Source organism: Diceros bicornis, chromosome 14 (assembly GCF_020826845.1).
Source record: "Diceros bicornis minor isolate mBicDic1 chromosome 14, mDicBic1.mat.cur, whole genome shotgun sequence".
In the NCBI taxonomy this organism is placed as follows: domain Eukaryota; kingdom Metazoa; phylum Chordata; class Mammalia; order Perissodactyla; family Rhinocerotidae; genus Diceros; species Diceros bicornis.
In genome coordinates this window covers 52,916,627-52,941,810 of record NC_080753.1, presented here as the reverse complement: position 1 = coordinate 52,941,810, position 25,184 = coordinate 52,916,627, and the positions used below count along the sequence as shown (strand labels likewise).

The following is a 25,184-nucleotide window of genomic DNA, read 5'->3' as shown; positions in this document are numbered from 1 at the left end:
GGATAAGGTAGGAAGGTCTTCCTACTGACAAATGATGATGGTAGGAGATTTTAAAGAGCAGGGTAAACAACTCTTTCTGGTAAAGCTCTCATTTACATAGTATATTTACACAGGTAGAATAAATGGCACACATACAAGGAGAGAGCAGGAGTTGATGGGCACTGAACTGTAGAATGAGTGTAATGCCATCGCCTCAGAGGGTGGTTGTGAGGATGAGGGACGGATGGATGGATGGAGGCATGTAAAGTATACAACACTTATAACGGATGCGAAGCTCTAATAAACGGTAGCCCTCTGTTATTTGGCAACTTTTTCCTCGTCACATGACCTCTCATTTCTGCCTTTTCCTCCTAAGAGATGAAGACATATACTTGAAGATCATTTTTAACCATTGCTTACAAAAAATAATTCTGGCATGTTATCTTTTTATTTTTTTCAAGGTCTGTGTTTATTTTTTAGTTACAAAGTTCTTTACACCTCCCTTCAAATGTGGAGTCCTATGTCAGTTAAAAACTATGTTGTGAGGGGCCGGCCTGGTGGTGTAGTGGTTAAGTTTGTGCACTCTGCTTTGGCGACCCAGGGTTCATAGGCTCAGATCCCGGGTGCGGACCTATGCATGGCTCATCAAGCTATGCTGTGGTGGTGTCCCACATACAAAAAATAGAGGAAGATGGGCATGGATGTTAGCTCAGGGCCAATCTTCCTCACCAAAAAAAAAAAAAACCCACAAAAAACTACATTATGAGTCTACTTAAAAAAAAAAGCATTTAATAGGATAACATATTAAAATGTCAGACATACTATAGTGTCAATAATATCTCAGTAGAATCAGGGTTTCTTATTAAGCTAAATCTACAAATAAATTTTCATCAATTGAAATATTTTTCATGTAGCAGTTTTTGTTTTTTTTAGATGTAGCAGTCTGTTGAAATCAGGACAGAAAAATAAGACGAGATATGGTTAAATTGTGGGATTTAGATTAAATATGTTGTAGCAGCTCCTGTTCTAAAAATATTACTAATAGAATACATTTTTATCTTGTTTTTTATGCCTGATTTGGTTTTATTACTATGAAATAATTCTGTAGTGATTTTTTTTACATATAGCTCTTGTTTTTTGCTCAAACCTGACAAGCATATTAATTTCATTGTGTAGTATTTGCCTTTGTATCCTTCAGACAGCTGACAGATCTCTCCTAATGTCTTTTTTGTATGTGTGTGTGAGAAAGATTAGCCCTGTGCTAACATCTGCCGATCTTCCTCTTTTTTTTTTTTTGCTGAGGAAGACTGGCCCTGGGCTAACATCTGTGCCCAGACTGGCCCTGGGCTAACATCTGTGCCCATCTTCCCCCACTTTATATGGGACACCACCACAGCATGGCTTGCCAAGCGGTGCATCTGTGCCCCCCAGGATCCGAACTGGCGAATCCTGGGCCGCTGCAGCAGAGCGCGTGCACTTAACCGCTTGCAGCACCGGGCCAGCCCTCCTAATGTCTTTCTCAGCTATACTTTTTATACTCTGAGCCCCAGTCTCAGGGGTCTTTTTTTAATCCCTCATTTGTGCAATGCTTCCTGCTGCCCCTGGGCCTTTGCACTGTCTGTTCCTGCTTTGTGGCTATTCTTCCCTTCTCTCTTCACTCAGTAACTCCTGCTCATTTTTCAGATTTCAGCTCAGTTGTTACTTCCTTAGAGAAATCTTCCATTACATTCCTGACCAGGTCAGACACCACTACTTATTCAACAAATATTTTTTGAGTAGCTACAGTGAGCCAGGTAGAGTTCTAAGCTCTGGAAGTATAAACAGACAAGATTCCTTTTCTGTGATGCTTGTATTCCAGTGAGGAGATAGCCCAAAACAAACCAACAAGATCCAAATAAACAAGAAAACTAGCAGACACAAATAAAATGCAGATAATTAAAATAAGGCAAGTGAGTGGATGGCTACCTTAGATTAAGAGGGAAGGTAACATTTAAGCTGAACTCTGAGTGACAAGGGGAGCCTTGATCAGGAGCAGAGCATTTCAGACAGAAGGAGTAAGTGCAAAGGCCCCGAGGCAGAGAGCAGGTAGGAGAGTGGTATAAGATAAGGTTAGAAAGGGAAAGAGTTGCCAGATTGTTCAAGGCTTTGTAATTCAAGGTGAGGACTTGGGTTTTATTCTGTATGCAATGGGAAGCCATTGGAGGGCTTTTTGTAGAGGTGGGGGTTGGGGAAATGGGAATAATTTGGGTTGCATTTTAGAAATATTCGTCTGTGTAGAGATTGGATCATGAGAGCAAGAGTGGTAGCAAGGAGAATTGTTAGGAGCCTATTGCAGTCGACCGGAGAGATGGTGTACTTATTACAAGTGTAATTGTATATTTATTTATGAGATTATTTGATTGATATTGCCCTCAATGGAGTGTAAGCTCCATGAGGGCAGAGACAGTGTCTTTTTTTGCTTAAAGTTGTGTTTCCAGTGTGTAGTCCAGAGCCTGGCACCATATGGACACTTAGTTACCTAGCACTTGAGTGATTAGATAAGTCACTCAATTGTGAGAAACAATGATGAATAAGATGTGGTCCATATATGTTGATTTAACCATCCATTCAGTGTTTTCCTTATATCACACATAGAAATAGGTGTATGTGTCATAGTCAAAGAAATTATAGCTAGCAGGTAAAAATTCTTAAGGTCATAATGTCAAGGCCTTTATTCCAATAGTCACATTAGAATTGCAAGTCCTTCCCTTTTATTCTGACAGTGGAAGCCCTACAAGCCACACATTAATAAGTGGAAGGTATTTTCACAGGTAATCTGTCAGAACACTTGATAATCAAAAAGGGTAGCGCGTGAGTTATAACCATATGATGTCACTGAAACTGCTGAGATTGTCAGGATCTCTTAATCGTGGTAATGTATGGGGAGAAAAGTTACTCAGTGTGTCTTACACGGCATATGTGCAAAAGATGTTTTAAAACGTTTAATTTTTACAAATAAGGCAACAGACTGATTCATTTAAGATAGACCTCACTGACTGTGTTGGGGCATCAGAAATGTGTCATGATGTTGATTTATACAGTTTTGGTATGGAACTAGCAACATAACAAATTTAGTGTTTTCCTTTTCTTTGTCTTTATAGATAATGATGGAAGAGTTTGAAACCTTTAAACAGTTTTGCTCCAACAGTGGGACACATAATTAGGAGCAGCTTAAAGTATTTTAGAGCTCAAAATTATATCTGGGCTGAGATGCAATTATTCTTTGGTCTGCAGTAAATCTAAATGGTTTGATTATTAACCTCTAGGTCATGGTCAACAGGTCAATAAATGATAGGTTTTTCTGCCAGAGAAAGTCAGCTTAAAAAAAGAAAACTCAGACATCTCGTAAAAATCTTGCATTGTAGAAAGGACATTTCTGAGGTAAATGCCTTTAAGGATTCTGCTGACTTGATTGCTTTATTTAATCGGTAAGTACTTATTGAATACCCACTGTGTGGAAGGCTCTGGGCTGGGCACTGATGACCCAAAGACGAACACCTTCCTGGAGCTGACAGTGTAGTGACTGGTCGTTACGCTGGACTGTGACGTGAGGGCCATATGATGCCTGTGGAAGCACATGGGAGAGGCACTCAGACAAGATTTGGGAATGATTAATATCTGTGCTCAAGGAAGGATGGCCCAGGCCCGGGGACAGGTATGGGACTGGTTAGAGTGGTAAGAGCAGATAAAAGAGCTAGGAAGAGGGAACTTAGCCAACTAAAAGCTAGACTCTATTCTAGAGAGAACGTGGCTTCTTTTGCAGAGAAGGTAGAGTCGGGGAGGGCTGGACTGAGGTCGAGGAGGAGGAGGGAGTGGTAAGAGATGTGGCTGGTGAGGAAGGCAGAGGCCAGATGAGGAAGATGTTAAAATACTTCAGCAGGGAGTAAATGACCAGATTTGAGTTCTATAAAATCTCTCTGGGTGGTGTGTGTAGACTTTTCAAATTTCACAGCATTCTTGTACCTGTTTTGTGTTATGTGCATCATGTATAGACATAAGGAAGCATTACTTTTATTTTAAAGTAAACTTTGTCATCGAACGTTAACACGCATACAGAAAAATGCCCAAGTCATAAGTTTATAGCTCTATGCATTTTCACAAAGTAAGCCACCTTTGTAGCCACCACCCGCATCGAAGAATAAAATATTATCACCCTAGAATCCGTCTGTTGCCTTCTTTCAGTCATTACCCGCTCCTAAAAGGTGAACACTCATCTGAATTCTATCACTATTGATTAGTTTTGCCTGTTTTAAAACTTTATACACATGGGCTCATACAATGTGTGCTTTTTTTGTCACTAACCATTTCCTGTCGTATTCATCCATGCTGCTGGATAGAGTAATAGTTTGGTCTTTCTTCCCCCACATCTTGATATTTCCTTGTTGTGTATACTTTTATTTTTTATCCATTTACTGTTCATAGATATTTGGGTTATTTCCAGGTTTTCTCTATTACAAGTAGTGCTTATACATGTATATGTGGGCAACATTTCTGTTGAGTGTGTACCTAGGGTTGGAATGGGTCATAGGTTATGTGTATGATTTACCTTGACAGTGCCAAACAGGTGCCCCAAGTGGCTGTACCAGTTTATACTCCCAATGTGAGTGTGTGAAAGTTCCAGTTGTTTCTCAGTCTTACTCGCACTTGGTATTGTCGGTCTAGTGGTGGATGAAAAGTGATATCTCATTGTGGTTTTTATTTGTACTTTGCCAATAAGTGATGTTGAGCACTTTTCATATGTTTTATTGGCCCTTTGGTTAGCCTCTTCTGTGAGATGCTGGTTCAAGTTTTTTTGCCCATTAAAAAAAGTATTGTTTCTCTTTTCCTTACTGATTTTTGTGGGGTTCTTTATATTTTTCAGATACAAGTCCTTTGTCAGACATATGTATCGCAGATATCTTCTCCTACACTGTGGCTTGCTTTTTGATCTTGTAATGTTGTTTCTTTGATGAACAGAAAATTTTGATTTAAATGAATTCCAATTTATAAATCTTTCCTTGAGGTTAGTGCTTTTTGTGTCTTGTTTAAGAAATTTTTACTTGCCTCAAGGTCATGACGATATTCTCCTGTGCTACCGAGAAGTCTTACTGTTTTACCTTTCCCGTTTAGCTCTATATCCCTCCTGGAATTGAATTTTGTGTATGTTGTGAGGGAGGGGTCAAGATTATTTTTATCTGTGTAAATATCCTGTTGACCCAGCATTGTTTTTTGTAAAGATCATCCTTTCTTCTGAACTGCAATGGCAGCTTTTTCATAAATCAAGTTATCGTATTGTTTTTGAATCTGTTTCTGGTCTCTCCGTATTCTGTCTTATTGGGCTATTTGTCTAATAAAATGCCTTAAATTATTATAGTCCTGATATCTGATTGTGTAAGTCTTTCACTTTTGTTTTTCTTCCGATTTCTTTTGGCCTTTTCTTGGTATTTAGCGTTTACGTATAAATTCTAATATACTGTATCAATTTCCACAAAAAAACCAGCTGAGATTTTGATTGAGGTTGCATTGAATCGGTAGATCAGTTTGGGAGAGTTGGCATCTTCACAATATTATTAATGAACACAATATAGCTCTCTAGATTGTCGTTAATTTCTCTAAGTAATATTTTCAAGTTCTCTCTGTAGCATTCTTGCACATCTTTCATTAGGTTGATTCTTTTTGTTGTTATTGCAAACGACATCTTTTAAAGTTTCAACTTCTAATTTTTTGTTGCCTGTATATATAAATACAATAGATTTTGGTATATTGACCTCGATTCCAAAGATTTTGCTACATTCACTTCTTAGTCTTAATGGTTTATCTGTAGAATCATTTGGATTGTGTATGTGCATAATCATTTTATGTGATGGATAAGAGTTTTATTTTTTCTTGTCTAATTCTTATACCATTTATATTTTTTTTTATTGCTTCATTGCACTAGCTAAGACCTCGGGTATAATTTTGAATAGTTGTAATGACATCACGTATTTGTCTCATTCTCATTCCCAATTCTAGGGGGAAAGTATGGCATTTACTTCCGAGTGTCATTGAAACCTTTTTATCAGATTAAGAAAATTCTCTTATTTCTAATTTAATAGGCATTTTAATCATGAAGATGTGTTGAATTTTATGAAATGCTTTTTCTGCATCTATGGAGATTATCATATGACTTGTTTCTCCTTTATTTTGTCAATGTGGTAATCACATTAAAAAAAGTTTTTAAAACAATCTTGTATTCCTGTCATAAATCCAACAGATGTGCTATCATTTTTGTGTTTTTTGGATTCAGTTTGCTAATATTTTGTTTAAGAATTTTGTGTCTGTGTTTAGGGGAGGTTAGCTTGTAATTTTCCTTTTTGCATAATGAACTTGTCTTGTTTTGGTATCAAGGATATGCTGGTCTTATAAACTCAATTGGGAAGTGTTCCCCCTTTTTGTCCAATTTTCTGGAAGAGACTGGTATTCATTGTTCCTTAAATGTCTGATAGAAAATTTATCAGTAAAGCCACCTGAGGCTGGAGTTTTCTTTGTCGGAAAGTTTTAAATTTTGGAAATTTTCCCTTTCTTCTTGCATCAAGTTTGGTAGGTTGTGTTTTTCAAGGAATTTGGTTATTTAATCTAAATTTTCAAATTTACAAGTAAAAGTTGATAATAAAATCCTCTTAACTTTTTTAGTGTTTGTAGGATCTGAGTAGTGTTCCCCTCTCCATTCCTCATATTGGCAATTTGTGCTTTCTTTCTTTTTGTTCTTGATCAGTCTTGCCTGGGTTTTGTCAAATTTATTATTCTTTCAATGAGCCTATTTTGACTTTGTTGGTTTTTTGCTGTTGTATGCTTATTTTCTAATTCATTAATTTCTGTTCTTGTCATTATTTCCTTCCTAATATTTTTTGGCTTTAGTTAGCTGTTCTTTTTCTAACTTTGTGCGAAGGACACTTAGATTGTTGATTTTCAGCCTGCTTTTCTAATATATGTATTCAAAGCTCTGCATTTTCCGTGAAGCCATGGTTTTAGTAGCATCCTACAAGTTTTGCTGTTATATTTTTATTTTTCTGCTCAAGATATTTTAAAGTGGCCACTGTACTTTTTTCTTTGATTTATTGGTTATTTAGTCATTATTGTTTAATTTCCAATTATTTAGGATATTCTATTGATCTTTTTTATTAATTTCTGGCTTAATCCCATTATTATCAAATAATATGCTGTTAAGATTTTAGTCTTTTGATACTTTTGAGACTTGTTTTATGGCCTGAATATGGTCACTTTTGGTAAATGATACAGGTACACTTGAATAGACTGTACAGTGTATTCTGTAGTTATTGGTGCAGTATTCTATACATGTAGATTGGATCTAATTTATTGTGTTGATCAAACTTTCTATCTAAAGATTTTTTTGTCTGCTTAACTCTGTCAGTTATTGAAAGCCAAATCTCTCACTTTGGTGATAAATTTTTGTCTCTTTTTAATTCTGTCAGTTTTTTCAAATATATTTTGAGGAAATGTTATTAGATACATGCAAATTTATAATTGTTATATCTTTTTGTTGCATTGGACCCTTTTATTGTTATTAAATGCCTCCCTTCAGCCCTAGTAATGGTTCTTGACCTACAGTCTACTTGTCTGATGTTAGTATGTACAAGCTTTCCTTTGGTGGGTGTTTGCATGGCGTATCTTTTTCTATACTGCAACTTTTCAGACTCTTATTTTTGAGTTGTTTCTTTTATAAGCAGCATATAGTTGGGTTTTGCTTACTTATCTCACCTGATGATCTTTGGAGCATCTAATAGTCCATTTACATGGAAAATAATTGGTAACATACTTGGGTTTAAATTTACCATTTTATTATTTGTTTTCTAATGATCCCATCTGTTCTTTGTTTCCTTTTTCTCCTTTTTTTGATTAATCAAGTATTTAACATTCAATTTTCTTCTCTGTTGGCTTGTTAATTATATATCTTGTTATTCTTTTAGCCATTGTCGTAGGGATTATAACATCCATCCTTCACTTACGAATTTACTCTAAATTAGTGCTTTACCACTTCCTTCAAAATGTGTGATTCTGAGAAGACTTTAACTCTGTAAAAGACCCTGCCTTTTGTACTGTTCTGTGATTTATTTTAATTTCACCTATGAATAAAACCACATGATATACTATTATTGCTGTTGTATGCAATTAGTATTTATTTGTATTTACCATTTTTCTTCATTCCTTCATTTAAGTCTGTGTTTACCCTCTGGGATTATTTTCCTTCTGCTGGAAGAACTCCCTTTAGTCCTCTTTGTATTTTTGTTTGAAACTTTATTTTTTCTTAATTCTTGAAGTGTATTTTTGCTGCATGTAGAATTCTAGATTGTCAGTTTCTTTCAGTGCTTTAAAGATGTAATTTCATCATCCTCTGTCTTCTATTACAACCTTCCCTCCCTGTTGGTTCCACAACCCCCGCAAATACCAAAATCCAAGGATGCTCAAGTCCCTTATATAAAATGGCATAGTATTTGCGTATAACCTACGCACATCCTCCTGTATACTTTGAATCATCTCCCGATTACTTATAATACCTAAAACAACATAAAGCTGTGTACACAGTTGTAATACTGATGACAGGAAAAAAAAGTTTGTACGTGTTCAGTACAGATGCAACCATCGTATGTCTTTTGATCTGCAGTTGGTTGAATGCGTGGATGCGGAACCTGAGGGTAAGGAGCGCCCATTGTGTTTTTGTGTAAGAAGTCAGCTGTCAGTCTCATCGTTGGTCCTTTGAAGATGATGTGCCTTTTTTCTCTGCTTTAAAATTTTTTTTCTTTGTCTTGGATATTGAGGCGTTTTATTATAAAGTACCGAGGCACATTTTCCTTACTATTTATCTTGCTTGGGGATCTTAGAGCTTCTTGAATCAGTTTTAGAATATTCTTGGCAATTATCTCATCAGATATTACTTTTTCTAGTCCAATCTCTCTCCTCTCCTCCTGATAGTACAATTTTACATATGTTAGACTTTTTCACTGTGTCCTATTTAACTCTTAAACTCTTTTCTGTAATGTTTGTTGTCTTTTTTCCTTTTTGCTTTAGTTTGGAAATTTTCTAATGATCTATCTTTCAGTTCACTAATGCTCTCTTTTTAGTATTTCATCTGCTTTTATTTTTATTTATTTATTTATTTTTTTGTGAGGAAGATCGGCCCTGAGCTAACATTTGCCAATCCTCCTCTTTTTTTTTTTTTTTTTTTTTTTTTGCTGAGGAAGACTGGCCCTGGGCTAACATCCGTGCCCATCTTCCTCCACTTTATATGGGACACTGCTACAGCATAGCTTAACAAGCGGTGCGTTGGTGCATGCCCAGGATCCGAACCTGCGAACGCTGGGCTGCCACAGTGGAGCACATGCACTTAACCGCTGCACCACCGGGCAGGCCCCCATGTTTAACTTTTTAAGAAGCTACCGAACTGTTTTCCAAAGTGGCTGTAACATTTTCTGTTCCCACAGAGCAATGTATGAAGGTTTGAGTTTCCTCCCATCCTCATCAACGGTTATTGATTCCAGCCATTCTAGCAGGTGTGTAGAGTTTAATTTGTGATTTAATTTGCGTTTTCCTAGTAATTAATGATGTTGAGCACCTTTTTATGTGCTTACTAGCCACTTGTATGTTTCTTTTGGTAAATAAACCATCTCTGACAAGATTTGTATTCTTTGTTTGGTGAACAAAATCTCAAACAAGATCTGTTTGTTTTTTTAGTTGGGTTGTCTTCTTATTGATTTATAAGAGTATTTTATATATTTATATATTCTGGACAGGCCCTTTATCAGAAATATGATTTGCAAATATTTTCGCCAAATCTGTGGCCAGTGTTGTTGTTTTCTTTTTTGTGAGGAGAACTGGCCCTGGGCTAACATCCAATGCCAATCCTCCCCTTTTTTCTTGAGAAGGAGTGGCCCTAAGCTAACATCTGTGCCCATCTTCCTCCACTTTATATGGGACGCCGCCGCAGCATGGCTTACCAAGTGGTGCGTCGGTGCATGCCTGGGATCTGAACCTGCGAACCCTGGGCCGCCAAAGCGGAGTGTGTGCACTTAACCGCTTGTGCCACCAGGCCAGCTCCATTGTGTTGTCGTTTTCTTAATGGTGTCTTCTTTGAAATGCAAAAGATTTTAATTTTGATGAAATCCAATTTATTAATCTTGTCTTCTATGGCATACTTTTGTTGCTGTACTTAAAAACTTGTTGCCTAATCTGAAATTTTTTGCATTTTCATGAGATATAGTGATTTTCTATATTTTTTTATAAGAGTTATAATTTTAACTATTAAATTTAGGTCTGTGATCCATTTTGAATTAATTTTTGCATATGGCATGAGATAAAGGTCTGTTTATTTATTTATCTGTTTATTTGCATATGGGTATCTAATCACTTATGACGCCATTTGCTGAAAAGACTATAATTACCTCAATGAATTAGCATCTTTGTTAAAAATCAATTGACAATAAGTTTATTGTAAGAATTTATTTTTCAATTTCAATTCTGTTTGTTTGATCTGTCTTTCTGTGTATCTATCTATGTATCTATCTGTCCTTACCTTGTATCACACTGTAGCCTTATATTAAATTTTGAAATCAAGTAGTGTAAATTTTCTAACTTTGTTCTTCTTTTACAAAATTGTTTTGGTTATTCTAAGTCTTGCACATTTCCATATAAATTTTAAGACAACTGTGCTAGTTTCTACAAAAAAAAATCTGTAGCTCAGTTTGGGGAGAATCACCATTTTAATAACATTTCCAATTTTTGAATATGGACTATCTCTATTTATTTAGATCTTTAATTTCCTTCAGTAATATTTTGTGGTTTTCAGTGTGTAAGTCTTGCACTTCTTTTGTTAAACTTATTGTTAAGTATTTTATTCTTTTTTTTATTGAGGTATAATTGACATACAACATTATATTATTTTCAGGTGTACAACATGATTTAATATTTGTGTACATTGCAAAACGATCACCACAATAAGTCTAGTTAATGTCCGTCACCATATGTAGTTACAGAATGTTTTTTCTTGTTATAAGAACTTTTAAGATCTCTCTTAGCAACTTTCAAATATGTAATATGGTATTACTAACCATAGTTGCTATGCTGTACATTACATCCCCATGACTTATTTATTTTACTGGAAGTTTATACCTTTTTACTCCCTTCACCCATTTTGACCACCTCCCGATTATTCTTTTTTGATGCTATTATGAATGGAATTGTTTTGTTAATTTCGTTTTTAGGTTGTTTGTTGCTAATATGTAGCATAGTAGCTAGTTTTTATAGCTGATATGAAAGAATACAAGGGATTCTTGTGTTTGTTCCTGTGTCTCGCAAGCTTTCTAAATTCTTTTATTAGTTCTAGGTGTCGCTTGTGGATTCCATATTATATTCTACATATAGTATCAGCTAATCTGCAAATTAAAAAAGTTAGATTTCTTCCTTTCAAATGTAAATACCTTTCTTTCTTTCCTCCCTCCCTTACTTACTTCCTTCTTCCTTTCTTCTTGTTGCAGTAGACAAAACTGCCACTACAATGTTGAATAAAAGTGGACAACCTTGCCTTGTTTAGTGGCAGAAGGAATACTAAAGGAAGAGATACTAAAGGAAGTCCCTCAAGCTGAAAAAGAATGACATCAGACATTAACTTGAATTGACAGGAAGAAATGGAATGCTAAATATGTACGTAAATACAAAATAGTCTATAAATAAATATATTTTCCTCATTTCTTTTCCTGTTTTCTTTAAAATGTATAAAATTGTATAAAGCAATAATTATAACGTTGGTTTTGAAATATTTAGAGAGGCGATTGTTTAGTTTCTAATATATGTAGATGTAATATGTGTGACAATAAGAACCCAAAGGAAGGGGAAGGAAAAAGAGATTTAGTGGAACAAAGTTTCTGTATTTTACTGGATTTAGGCTACTATTAATCTGAAGTACAACTATAAATTAAGACACATACTGTAATCCCTAGAGCAACCACTAAGAAAATAACAACAACAACAACAACAGCATATTTAAAAATCAACAAACAAAACAGCCCACTAAAAACTAACTTAACATAAAAGAAGGAAGTCAAGGAGGAAGAGAGGTATGAAATAAGAGACATAGAAATATATTCCTTGCTTTGTTCTTGAATTTAGGGGTAAAAGCATTCGGTCTTTCAACATTTATGATGTTAGCTGTAGTTTTTTTCATAGATTCCCTTTTGTTAGGTTGAGGAAGCCCTTTTCTATACTTAGTTTGAGAGTTTTAAAAATTATCAGTGGAGGGGCAGGCCCAGTGGCGTAGCGGTTAAGTTTGTGCATTCCACTTCGGTGGCCCGGTGTTCGCTGGTTTGGATCCTGGGTGCAGACCCGCTCACCACTCATCAAAGCCATGCTGAGGTGGCGTCCCACATAGAAGGGCTACAACTCGACAACTATGATACACAACTATGTACTGGGGCTTTGGGGAGAAAAAAAGAAAAAGAGGAAGATTGGCAACAGATGTTAGTGCAGGCCAATCTTCCTCAAAAAAAAAAATTATCAGTGGGTGTTGGATTTTCTTAAATATTTTTCTACATGTATTGAGATGATCATGTGTTTTTCCCCCTTTATTATATTTATTAATTTCCCCTTTATTATAATATTTGCTAATATAGTGTATTACATTAATTGGTTTTTGAAGTTTAAACCAACCTTCTTTTCCAGGGTTAAATCTCACTTGTCCCAGCTGTATAATTCTTTTCCTGTATTGCTGAATTCAGCCTGCTAGTACTTTTAAAGAAGATTTTTGTGTCTGTATGCATGAGGAGTGTTGCTCTGTAGTTTTCTTGTGATGTCTTTATCTGGCTTTTGAATCAAGGCAATACTGGCCTCATGGAATGAGTTTTATTTTCTGAAAGAGTTTGTGAACGATGGGCTTTATTTGTTCTTTACATTGTTGATAGAGTTCACCAGTGAAGCCATCTGGGCTTGGGCTTTTCTTTGTGGGAAGATTTTTATTTACCAGTTCAATTTTCTTCCTTGTATAGGTCTATTCAGATTTTCTACTTCTTTTGAGTCTGTTTTGGTAGTTTGGGTGTTTTTTTTTTTTTTCTTTCTTTTTAATTTGTCCATTTCATCTGAGTTGTCCAATTTGTGGAGATAAAGTTGTTTGTGATATTCCTTTATAAGCCCTTTAATTTCTGTAGAGTCACAAGTGATGTCCTCTTTTTATATATTTTGTAATTTGATAATTTATGTTCTCTGTTTTACTAGGGGAAATTTAACTAACTTAGTTGGTTTGTCAATTTTGTTGATTTTTCCTTTAAAAACCAACTTTTAGTTTCAGTGATTTTTTTCTATTATTTTCTGGTTCATTGATTTTCTTTCTAATCTTTATTATTTCCTTCCACTTGCTTTGGGTTTAGTTTATTCATCTTTGTCTAGTTTCTTAAGGTGGAAGCTTAGATTATTGATTTAAGACTTTTCTTTTTTTATATGGGCATTTATAGCTATAAAATTTCATCTAAGCATTGCTAGTCTCTCCCATCTGTTTTGATATGTTGTGGCTTCATTTTCATTCAGGTTCAACATATTTTTAAAGTTCTCTTTTGATTTCTTTTTTGATCCTTGAAGGTTTTAAAAAATGTGTTAATTTCCAAATATTTGGGATTTTCCCAGATTTCTTTTTGTCGTGAATTTCTAATATAGTTCCATTGTAATCAGAGAATATGCTTTTTTGAGTCTAATCTTTAATTTATTGAGACTTTTATTTTGTGGCCCAGTGTATGTTTTATCCTGGATAATGTCCTATCTGTGCTTGAAATAATGTATATTCTGTAGTCACTGAGTAGAGTTTTCTACTAAAATCAGTTAGGTCAAGTTGGTTGATAGTTTTGTTTAAGTGTTGGCTATTATTGCTGATTGTTGGTCTAAGATGTTCTACCAATTATTGAGAGTTGGTTATTGAAATCTCTCACTGTTGTTGAATTGTCTATTTCTCCTCTCATGACTATCATATTTTGCTGTCCAAGTTTTGGGGTTCTATTATTAGTTGCATATACATTTATAATTATGTCTTCCTGATGTAATAACAGGTTTATCATCATGAAATGTCCCTCTTTATCTCTAGTAATATTTTTTGCATTAGAATCTGTTTTATTTGATATTAATATAGCCATTTCAGCTCACTTACATTTACTGTTAATATGATATATCTGTCTCTACTTTGACTTCCAGTCTATTTGTACATTAGAACCTGAGGTGTGTCTCTTGTAGATAGCATCTAATTCAGTTGTGCTTTTTTAATCAAGTCAGACAATCTCTGCTTTTTGGGTGGAATATTTAGTCCATTTACATTTAATGTAATTATTGATGTGGTTTTATGTCTGCCGTTCTGTTATACGTGTCCTATATATCTCTTATTTCATACCTTTCTTCCTCTTTGACTTCCTCCTTTTGTGTTAACTAGTGTTTTTTTTTTTTTTTTTGTGAGGAACATCAGCCCTGAGCTAACATCTGATGCCAGTCCTCCTCTTTTTTCTGAGGCAGACTGGCCCTGAGCTAACATCCATGCCTATCTTCCTCTACTTTATATGGGATGCCGCCACAGCATGGCTCGATAAGCGGTGCGTCGGTGTGCGCCTGGGATCCAAACCGGCGAATCCCGGGCCGCCGCAGTGGAGCATGCACACTTAACCGCTTGTGCCACTGGGCTGGCCCCTGTGTTAACTAGTTTTTAGTGGGCTGTTTTGTCTGTTGATTTTTACATATGCTTTTGTTGTTGTTGTTATTATTTTCTTAGTAGTTGCTCTAGGGATTACAACATGTGTCTTAATTTATAGCTGTACTTCAGATTAATAGTAGCCTAAATCCAGTAAAATGCAGAAACTTTGTTCCATTAAATCCTTTTTTCCTTCCCCTTCCTTTGGGTTCTTATTGTCACACATATTACATCTACATATATTAGAAACTAAACAATCGCCTCTCTAAATATTTCAAAACCAACAATGTTATAATTATTGCTTTATACAATTTTATATGTTTTAAAGAAGATAGAAGAAATGAGGAAAATTTATTTATTTATAGACTATTTTGTATTTATGTACATATTTAGCATTTGGAACACTTTTCATTTCTTCCTTTCAATTCAAGTTAATGTCTGATGTCATTCTTTTTCAGCTTGAGGGACTTCCTTTAGTATTTCTTATAAGGCAGGTCTACTAGGAACAAGTTTTCTCAGTCTTTGTTTATCTGGGAATATGTTTTTTCACTTTCATTTTTGAGGGATAGTTTTGCACAATTGGTTGACGGTTTTCCCCACACTTTGAATATGTCATCCACTGACTTCTGGCTTCTGTTATCTCTCTTGAGACAATTGTTAATCTCATTATTCCTTTGTAGGTGATGAGTGGTTTTTCTCTTGCTGCTTTAAAGATTTTCTTTCTCTTTGTCTTTCACCAGCTTGACTGTGTGTCTTTGTGTGGATCTTTGTGTTTATCTTACTTGAGGTTTATTGAGCTTTTAGATTTGTAGATTGATTTTTTACATCAAATTTGGGAATTTTTTTGGCCAGTATATCTTCAAATATTTTTTCCAGCCTCTTTCTCTCTCTCCTTTCCATCTGAGTCTCCCATTACATGTATATTGGTATACTTGATGCTGTCCCACAGGTCTCTGGGGCTCTGTTTACTTTTCTTTGAACTTTTTTCTCTCTGTTCTTCAGATTGGATATCTTTTTATCTTTCTTAATGTTACTGATTCTTTCCTCTGCCATCTCAAATGTACCATTGAGCCCTTCTGTTGAATTTTTCATTTCAGTTATTGTAATTTTTAACTCTTGAGTTTCTGTTTGGTTCTTGTAAAATAATATCTCTTTATTGAAATTCTCTATTTGTTGAGTAATTGTTGTCCCACGTTTTCCTCCAGTTCTTTCAATTTTTTTTTAAATTTCTGTAAATGTATTTATAATAGCAGCATGAGATCTTTGCTAAATCTAACATCTTGAGTCATTCAGAGACAGTTTTTCTTGACTACTTTTTTTCCTGAGTATGGGTCACACTCTTTTGTTTCTTTGCATACCTTAAAATTTTTGTGTTGACTACTGAACTTTGAATAATATATCATAGCAATGTGGATTGTGATTTAATTTCCCTAGGATGGTGGTTGCTGTTTTATTTCATTTGTGATTATTAACTTAACTGGCCTAAATTTGTGAAGTCTGTCTTTCAATAATGTGCAGCTGATGTGTCTGCCCAGTTCTTTTTGTCATCTTTTATTTTCTAAGCTTGGCTTCCTAGGGATCTTTCCTGTGTCTGCATAGCTGAAGATTCAGCCACAGATTAGTCAGAGGTTGTGCTCAGATATCTCAAGCCAGTAAGGTTTTTACTCTCTACAGATGGATCTGCATGTGGGATGGGGAATCCATTCAAAGTTCAGGCTGTTTTCAAGTCTGCCCTAGTTTTTACTTCCATTGGATGCTCTTATGTCTTTTCTATGCATGTATTCGGGCTCTGTTGGCCATGAATGTGTTAGTGTGTTAGACTTTAGTCTCTACTACGTATGTGCTCAGCCTCTGGTCAACCTAGGCTATTTGGAAAGTTTTTTAAGCCTCCTTTGGCTGTCTTAACTTTAGAACACTATATCTGGCTAGTCTGTCAGACTATGGCTTTCCCCAAACAGAATTGTTATCTTGTGCTAGTGGAGCTGCTTGCTGTAAAAAACCCTCCTTTGGCTGTCTTAACTTTAGAACACTATATCTGGCTAGTCTGCCAGACTATGGCTTTCCCCAAACAGAATTGTTATCTTGTGCTAGTGGAGCTGCTTGCTGTCTGTCCCTTTTAGCTTGGGATTGAGATCACCACTTTAAACAACGTTTCATATCAAATGAACTTCCTTGACAGTGGTAGCGAAGCTGCTAATTCTCGTAGTTGGTTATGCTCTTGTTGAACTGCTATGCTGAAGGAGGAGCACAGGGTGATGGGAGCAGCCCCAGGCAAGAGTACTACAGTACTTATGTTAATCTCACCCAAAGTTCAGTCATTTTCATGAGTAAATGCTGCTCAGTTTGTTGTATTCTGAAATTTCCCGAGTGCTGAAGTGATTGTTTTTGCCAGTTTTGACCAGCTTTGTAGTTGTTTTGTGGGGAGAGGATTTGCCAACCTCCTCACTCCATCATGCTGAAGCAAATCTGTTCTAGTTATTGTATTTTTGAGATTTACAATCTTTATTTGATTCTTTCTTTTTTTAAAAAAACAGATTCCAATTCTCTAGTGAAATTCTTCACTTATCATCTGTTGTCTTGAACATGTTAATCCTAGTTCTTCTAATGTCCATGTCTGATAACTTCAGTATTTGGATCACCCGTGGGTCAGTTTCTCTTGTCTAACCCTCCTCCCCCACCTCGAATTTTAGTCATTTGGTCTTGTTCCCTAGCATGCGTGGTATTTTTGATAGAATGTCAGACAGTGTTTTTGCAAAAATTGTAGAAGCTCTGGATCGTGTTATCTTTCTTCAGCATGCATTTAATTTTCTTCTGGAAAACAGAGTAGGGGCAGCCTATTTTGATTCAGTCAAGGATTGAAAAATTTGATTCTGACTTTCATTCTTTTTGAGGAATATTTTACTTTTGGTTTTTCTTTATTCCTAGGGCATAGCCTTTTAGAGATCCCAAGTGAAGACCTGAGGTGTTTACAGGGGCCTTCCTCCTTGATGAGCCTGAACTCCACTTTCTTTTTCCTGAGCCCCACAAATTTACCAAAAGCTCTGCTTAGTATTTTAACTTCGTATATGCCACCTTCCTTTTAGTTTTCTGGCTTCTCATGTTGAGACTTAGAAATCTTGAAGGGGAATGTTACGTAGAGTATTGGTCCTGTTTCTCTGCACTTCTCTTTTCTTTGGGATCTTGGCCCTTCCGGTCCTGTCTGCTTTGCACCTAGTGCAGTGAGCTGAAAATTTGAGCTGCTGCTTTCTTCTTGGCCCACAGAAACCGGCAAATGCCTCGACAAACAAAATGGCAGAGAATGTCAGGTTCACTTCAGTGTACTTCCCTTCTCTCCAGGGTTTTGGTCTCTCAAGTCCCGGTTGCTTTGGTTGCTGTCTAAGGCCTTAAACAGTTCTTTGCTTTTGTAAATTTTATCCAACTTTTCTTCATGTGAGGGTTGGTCTGATACAAACTACTTCACTCTTCATGAAGTGGAACTCCAAAAGTGTTTTTTAATGTCAGTACTTTATTTGACCTAAGTTGACAAAAAAATATGTGATCATGCAATTTTTTTTCTTTAGCTTAGGGTCTTTTCTTGGAATAATCTTCAAGATACAATGACTAGACAGAAAAGGTTAAAAAACTATCCTGCAAAATTTGAACTAGAGAAATTCTACTCAATATACATCAATAGCTAAGAGATAAAACTGTTTTGTATAAAAGGATAAACTGACCTGCAGTGTAATTACAGTATTGGTCTTTGAATACTTTCTTTTGAACCAGTTAGTTGTTTATTATTTATTACAGTAAAATCAAATATATGAGGAAACTTTATAAAAATTTGATAATGACTTTTAGTGTAGATATTTATTTGTAATTTGTAGAATATTAAAACCAACTTCATTTGAGTTTATTATTAGAAAAACACAAATATGTAACAACTCATTAATGTCAAATTATTTTCTTAGTTTATTAGTGAAATGACCCAGAATGCTTAATTTTTTATGCTAGTTTCTTTACAATTTAATCCTTTTCATTATAATATAGAAAGGAAAAATCAATCTTAAAAATAGCCTTTAAAATTTATTTGGTAAGATTCATCAGTTGTAACAAATGTACCACCCTGGTGAGTGATGTTGATAATGTAGGGGGCTATGCATGTTTAGGGGCAGGGAGTATATGGAAAATTTCTGTATCTTCCTCTCAGTTTTGCTGTGAATCTGAAAGTGCTCTAGAAGAATAAAGTCTTCAAAAAAATTATTAGATCCACAGAAATAAAATTTATCTACTCTGATATACCAGTGTTACCCTGATATATTGCTGGAGCAACTTCTTAATTATTATTCCTAAATTTTTAACCTAAATATGTTAGGTGCTGTTTTTCTATATACCCCTATAGTAAACAATATTATGATGAACTATAATGACCTTAAATGTGTGGATTTTTGTTTTGTTTTGTTTTGTTTTTTGGTGAGGAAGATTTGCCCTGAGCTAACATCTATTGCCAGTCTTCCTCCTTTCGCTTGAGGAAGATTTGCCCTGAGCTAACATCTGTGCCAATCTTCCTCTATTTTGTATATGGGATGCTGCCACAGCATGGCTTGATGAGCGGTGCCTAGGTCTGTGCCTGGAATCCGAACCCGTGAACCCCAGGCTGCTGAAGCAGAGCACGTGAACTTAACCACCACGCCACTGGGCTGGCCCTTAAGTGTGTGGTTTTTTTTTTTTTTTTGTGAGGAAGATGAGCCCTGAGCTAACATCTATTGCCAATCCTCCTCTCCTTGCCGAGGAAGATTGGCCCCGGGCTAACATCCGTGCCCATCCTCCTCTGCTCTTTATGGGTTGCAACCACAGCATGGCCTGACAAGCAGTACGTAGGTCCACACCTGGGATCCGAACCTGGGAACCCCAGGCTGCTGAAGCAGAGCGCGTGAACTTACCCACTACGCCGTCGGACCAGCCCCTCAAGTGTGTATTTTTGATAGGCATTGATTTTGAATTAATGTAAGCCCAAAAGTTGAACCTATAACATCTTAAAGTGCATTTTTGTTGTTCAAGGTATTAAGTTTATGAGGATTTATAGTACACTGAAAAATAAAAAAAAGGGAAATCAGTGACTTTCTAGGAACGTATGAAAGAAAACCTTTCCCTGTTTCTTGTCTTTTTCCGGAATTCTTATTTGGTAGATTAGTAGATAAAAAATAAGTCTTGATAGGATTATACATATTTGATTGCACATAGGGGACACTAATGGCTACCTTGTAGATGTCTGAATAGTGAAAGTGTTTCTGAATTACAAAGTGCTATGTAATTTCATTCATCCAAATAAGAAAGTATGTCCAATAACAGGATGTGTATCAAAACCTTTGATAAAATTGCAAAATGCTGCATGATGTACAGCCTCATTACTAGGCCCCTGGAGCTTGTTTCTGCCTTCCAGTCCACGTTTTTTTGAGGGAGATATAGATATAGGACTTTTTACAATAAGTTATACTACTGGACATGTGAATATTGAGATGCCGGTAGAACTGTGTGCCACCATCACTTATCTTGCTGCCTGTGACTGCTGTATTTTGCAAATATGCCTGTTCCTGTCACTAGACTATGAGCTCCGTGAGGAAGGTGACAGCATCTTGCTCGTTGTTGGCTATATGGTACCTAGCACGTGGGAGGTATTCAGTAAAAGTTGGCTAAGTGAATAATGTTAAAGAAAAATTTTGCACCAGACTCTGGTAAAAAACTGCAAGACAGATTTATTCAGTACTACTGTTGTAGGGGGAGAGAGACTTCAGTGTAAACTGAGCTCAAAGCCACCGAAAACAAAAGATGGGAAGCCTCTTAAATTCTGCAGTGTGCTAAAGGAAGGGTACTAAAGGTCGTTAAGGGGAGTTGGTCTACATGGTTAGGCATTCTGAGTTTGTTCATTGACACTTGTCTGGAGGAGGAACCAACTTCTCAATCTTTAGGACAGGAAGAAGTTTTGCACATTGGAGCCTGGAGCCCCATGAAATTAGGCTCTTGCTCTCCCACAGGGACTGGGAGACAGGAGAGCTATGTCCCTGGATGTTTGCATTTCAAAGGGGTGGCTCCCAGGTCCTTGAGGAGACATTTCTGGGTGGTAGAAGATTTACATCTCAAAGGGGCGGGCAAAGGATTTATAATTGCAAGCTTTTTAAAGTAAATGCTCTCAGAAAAGGGAGCTGAGTGGCCTATAGTCAGGTTTTAGCTGGAACACACCGTATAAATTCTTTTGGCAGTCTTGAACTTTCTCAGGCAGGCATTTTGGGGAGCTGGGGTCATCCTTCTAGGAACACGACCTTGAGCTGATAGAAACTGTGCTAGTGTTTGTTTGAGTCTCTTAGTGTGGGAGGTGGATGAAATCATTTGTGCTGAAAGTTATAGTTTTTATAGGCTGACGTTGAGGCCTAGTTGAGCCGAGGGCTCAGAGGAGCCTGAGTCAAGTTTGGCCAAGGAGAGAGTCTTTGTCAGTAACACAGGCAGCAAGCAAGAGTATTTTGTGATTGGAAATCCAGGATGAGAGCAGAAATGAAGTGGAGATCAGGGATACCTAGAAGAATTTAATATCCAGAACTGGCTAGGAGAGAAGGAACTAATATTTGTTTAACCGGCCACGTTACATCTGTTATTTTTACTTAATCCTTGTAACAACCCTGTAAGGTCAGTATTATCTCCATATTCAATCCAGAGGCAGAGGCCCAGACGAAGATCATATAGTTAGCGGTTGGTGGAGTTGGGTTCAAACCTAGATATTTTTTACTTCAAAGTGCCGTCCTCTGATCATTAATGTGTATTTTAATATTGTTAAATTTAGCAATTTAGCCAGCTCTGGTGGTCTAGTGGTTAAGATGCAGTGCTCTCCCTGCCGAGGCCTGGGTTCGTTTGCCAGTCAGGGAACCACACCACCCATCTGTCGATTGTCATACTGTGGTGGCTGTGTGTTGCTGTGATGCTGAAAGCTCTGCCACTGGTATTTCAAATACCAGCAGGGTCACCCAAGGTAGACAGGTTTCAGCAGAGCTTCCAAACTAAGACAGACTAGGAAGAAGGACCTGGCCACCCACTTCTGAAACAACTGGTCGTGAAAACCCTATGCATAGCAGCAGAGCGTTGTCTGATATAGCGCGGGGAGGTGAGAGGATGGTGCAAAAAGACGGGGCAGGGTTCTGTTCTGCTGGACACAGGGGCGCTAGGAGTCAGAATCCACTCAATGACACTAACAACAGTGTAGCAATTTGCTTTCCTCAAAAGTAATGTACATTAATAACAGTTAACATAGATACGCTGCTTACTATGTGCCATGTCCTTAGGAGAAAATTTAGCGAGGCTTAATGAACTCTGAGTAGTGAGGAAGTAAGAGTGTTACTAGTGCTCTGCCTTGTCAGGATGTAGATGTTCTCAGCTGTTGTTTGAGTTACTGCTCACACCCCAATATGTGTGGAAAGGCTGCTCCTAGTTATAGGTCCCTGTACTGTTGGAACTGGAAGGTCTGTAGCCACCAAGTCCAGAATCCTAATTTCTCAGATGAAAGAGCCATGACCCAGAAAGGTTAAGTGCTTTCCCCAAGATATTTACTCAGGATCCCAGAGCCTGCTCATCAGAGAAAGCTGAGACTGGTCTAACCAAGAATGACTGTGGCCCACTGTGGAGATTTACCCTCAGATGTCGTTATCACAGAATGTACTTATCAAATGTCAAACCTCCACAAGTTACCACTACATTCTTTTAGAAAATAACCTGAAAAGGTGAAATTGCCCCTAGGTGGAGATGACAGTGACTCAGCAGTGTCCCTGGTGGCCCCATCGGGATTTAGCAGGGCGCTCTGTGTCAGAATCTTCTGTCTGAATCTGTCAGATCTCTTGTGAGTGACCCCCACACTACAGTTTAGGCAAAAATAAAGTAACAACAAAACACTACACAGAACTAAAAAAATAAACAAACCTTTTACAAGCTTTTGACTAAATGTGACCACTACTGTGTTTTAAAAATTTCAAAGATTGAAGTATAACACGTCTGTTACTTGTGTCAAAACCTGTTAATTTATGCTGTTTTGGGTGTTAAACAGTAAGGTTTTTTTTTAATGTTGTTGTTTTCCTTCTATTATTGTTATGCTTGAATTTTATGTTGATAGTTTTCCTCTTTTTTTTTTTTAGTAGTAAAATAACCCATTTTAAAAAATTGTGGTAAGAACACTTAACATGAGATTTACCCTGTTAACAAAGTTTTAAGTGCACAATACCATATTGTTGCTGACTGTTGTTCAGCAGATCTCTAGAACTTATTCATCTTCTTAACTGAAACTTTATGCCTGTTGGTTAGCAACTCCTCATTTCCCCCTCCCCCCTGACAACCACTGTTCCACTCTTTGAGTCTATGAATTTGACTATGTCGGGGGAGAGGGAGAATCTCCCTCTGCCCTTTCCCTTAAGGTTCTTCTGGCTGGCCAAATAATCAACAAGACAGGTTAGCAGGAGAAAATAATACCAAGTTTAATAACATGTATACATGGGAGAAAGCAGGGACACTGCGTTTCTCCACACAATAGCAGAAATTCTCATCTTAAATACCATCTTCTTCTAAAGACAAAGGAGGATGTTGGGGGTGGGGGGTGTCAGTTACAGGAGATTACCACTAAAGCACTGTAAACAAGGGTAAGGTTATTATGCAGATTTAAGACCTCACCTTCCACATTGATAAGTTTCTAGAAATGAGGTCATCCCCCCTCTTCCCAAGACAGAGAGGGAGATACCTTTACAAATGGAGATTTCCCTTAGAAATGTAAATGTTTGTCTGGCAACTCCTCGCAGGGCCATCCAGAGAATGTGGCCAGAGAGACAGAATTTCTGATAAGATGGGCTTGTTGGTGCCTTTCCTATTGTAACATCTATTTTACATTATGTTACAGCCATCAGATGGAAGATCTGTTCCAGGAAGGAGCCATCATGTCAAATTCTTTAGGCAGTTAGTGGGGGAGGTCAAATGTCCTTCAGAGAAAACAATCAAGGTAAAGAGATATATTTCAGGGTGGCCAAATTTTGATCTCCCACAACTACTTTAGATACTTTGTATAAGTGGAATCATGGAGTATCTGTCTCTCTGTGACTGGCTTATTTCGCTTAGCATAATGTCCTCAAGGTTCATTCCTGTTGTGGAAAATGGCACTTCTTTTTATGGCTGAATGGTATTCTATTGTGTATATATGTGTATATTAAAGGGTGGGAACGGGGAACACAGGAGGTGTAGCTCCCCCTTCTCTGCATTCCCTTGCATGCTTTGGATCCTGCTCTTGTAGGGTGTACCACCAAGTGCTGTAGGAGCTGAGTGGCTTCCTGGGCTTCACCTCTAGACTGTACGTGCCTTGAAGGTCAGATCATCGCCAGCACCTAGCACAAGGTCCATGGTACAGTAAGTGTTCAATAAATATTTGGTTTATGAACAGAGCTACGTCTTGGATGGGCAGGGGGAGAAACAAACATCCATGAACACAAATATTGGAAAGTAGGGACAGAAAGCTTTGCTAATGGTTTTTATTTTTATCTTTTTATTATGGAAAAACTTTAAACATATTCAAAAGTAGAGAAAATGGTAGAATGAATCCCTTTTTACTAATCAGTTGGCCTTAACCATGATCAACATATGGCCAATCTTGCTTCATTTATCTGCCTCTTCTCCAGTGGATTATTTTAAACAAAGCCAGATGTCGTATTATTTCATCTGTGAATGCGTTAGGATGTGTCTTTAAAACAATAAAGAGACTTGCCTTTTTAAAAAATATCACCACAACACTATTAGCACACCTGAAAACAGCACAGTAATTCCTTACTGTCATCAAGTATCAGTTCAGTATTCAAATTTCCCTGATTGTCTTGTAAACTTTTTTTCCAGTTGGTGTGTTGGAATCAGAATCCAGATAAGGAGTACACATGCATTTAGGTGATAAATCTCTTAGGCCTCTTTTTATCTATAGGTTTGCCCTTTTTTTTCCCTTGCAATTTATTTGTTGAAGACACCAGATCCTTTGCCTGTAGAGTTTCCCCCAGTGTGAATTTTTACTAATTGTGTTCCTATGGTGTAGTTTAATTTGTTTTTCTGTCCCCTATATTTCCTGTGAACTGGTGATTAGAACCAGAGGTTCAGTCAGACTTTCCATTTTTTGGCAAGAAGTCTTCAGAGGTGAGGTATGTATTTCCTATTGCAGGACATCAAGGGCGCTTAATACCTGGTCCCCTTTGTAGTTTTTTAGTGGTTTTAGCAACCGTTGATAATTGTCATCTAGATCAGGAGTTGGCAAACTTTTTCTCTAAAGAGCTAGATAGTGAATATTTTAGGTTTTACGGGCCATATGTCATTGTAATGCAACAGCCGCCTTAGGCAGTATGTAAATGAATGGGCGTGGCTGTGTTCCTATAAAACTTTATTTACCAGACTAGATTTGGCCCACTGGCCTGTATTTGCCAATGCATGACCTACATCAATTATTTCATTA

At 36.9% G+C, this 25,184-nt stretch overlaps 1 protein-coding gene across 3 annotated transcripts in view; it reads left to right on the top strand.

Annotated features, from left to right (window-relative positions):
- Positions 1–25,184, top strand: part of RNF182 (ring finger protein 182) — a 73,816-nt gene that overhangs the window by 13,782 nt on the left and 34,850 nt on the right. For 2 of the 3 annotated variants that reach the window (XM_058555234.1, XM_058555233.1), the window contains exons 1-2: positions 9,449–9,545; positions 11,526–11,691. The exons of the other annotated variant lie outside the window; for it this stretch is intronic. The gene's annotated coding sequence lies outside the window, so the exon portion shown is untranslated. Of the gene's footprint in view, positions 1–9,448; positions 9,546–11,525; positions 11,692–25,184 lie in introns of those variants that run through there. 3 annotated transcript variants of the gene reach the window in all.